Source organism: Babylonia areolata, chromosome 4 (assembly GCF_041734735.1).
Source record: "Babylonia areolata isolate BAREFJ2019XMU chromosome 4, ASM4173473v1, whole genome shotgun sequence".
In the NCBI taxonomy this organism is placed as follows: Eukaryota; Metazoa; Mollusca; class Gastropoda; order Neogastropoda; family Buccinidae; genus Babylonia; species Babylonia areolata.
Genome location: NC_134879.1, coordinates 27,325,702 through 27,327,137, shown reverse-complemented (window position 1 = coordinate 27,327,137; position 1,436 = coordinate 27,325,702).

Genomic DNA, 1,436 nt, shown 5'->3' with positions numbered 1-1,436 from the left:
TCTGTCATTTATCTATATTTTATCTTCATTGGTGAAGTCATGATGGCATCACAGTCAAGGACCAAAACACATCGGGCAGATATTGGTGGAGCAGATTAAACTCAGAAACCTACACCCTCTGTCCTTTTGAGAGAATGCTTTAATGTAGAAATCGGTTTCAAGTTCATAAATAAGACAGTATCATCTTCATTTGTGGGCTGCAACTCCCACATTCTTTCCTATGTACACAAGTGGGCTTTTACGTGTATGATGGTTTTTACCCCACCATGTGGGCAGCCATACTCCGTTTTCAGGGGTGAGCATGCTGGGTGTTTTCTTGTTTCCATAACCCATCGAACGCTGACATGGGTTACAGAATCTTTTACGTGCATATTTGATCTTCTGCTGAGTATAGATTTGAAGGGGGTTCAGGCACAAGTAGGTCTGCACATATGTTGACCTGGGTGATGAAAAAAATCTGCACCCTTTACCCACCAGGTGCTGTTAATGAGAACCGAACCCAGGACATTCAGATTGAAAGTCCAACGCTTTAACCACTCGGCTATTGCAGCCATCTAAGACAATATAAGAGAACAGAAGGGAAGAGAAAGAAGCTAAGAACAAATGATAAATAATGGAAAGTATATTGAAAAAAAATTGAACACAGCAAGTACTGGTGGTTTTGACACCAGCTGAACAAATGCATCCAACCCTTCACACACATAAAATTACATGTATAAATGCATGCAAAGTGCAGGTAGGCATTTGCTCTATATGTGTGTGTGTGAGTTGACTGGCTGTGTTGCAGTGCCAAGACTACCTCATTTTCAACAAATTCAATGGTCATTTCAAAATGCAAGCAGTAGCTTACCTATTTGAAATTTCAGTTGGTAGTTTTTCCTTACTACTTCTGTTTCTTCCTTTCCCTAAACCTTTAAGTTATTGGAGCACTGCACTCAACTGTTCATCAAATTCTTCCATCTGTGTCAGTTATGTGTTAACCTTGGTTCTCTGCAAATGGTTTCCTTGTCCATTCTGTAATGTATTCCAGTCTCCTTTTTTTCTTTTCTTTTATTACCAGTAATGGACCACTCCAAATTTTGTCAAAACCAAGAAGACATTGAAACTGATCAGTATGTAGAATTTGAGTGTAATATTTAAGAAATATAGGCTTCCATGGTAGTCCAGCACAGACAGACCGATTGTCAGACATACAAAGTGAATCCTGCACTTGCCCCTATATTAGATGTGTGTGATAACAATTGATCAGTCAAAATGTGTCCATGCAATTCATGCACTGTAAATGAGAAATGCAATGTAGGTCAATGAACAGACTTCAAAAGTGTATATGGAGAAACACATTGTATAATACATCTTTATTGTGGAAATTTAAACCAGATCAATGAATAGTATTCCAACAAGGTTATCTTTGAAGAAAATGGTTTTAAATTTTCCAC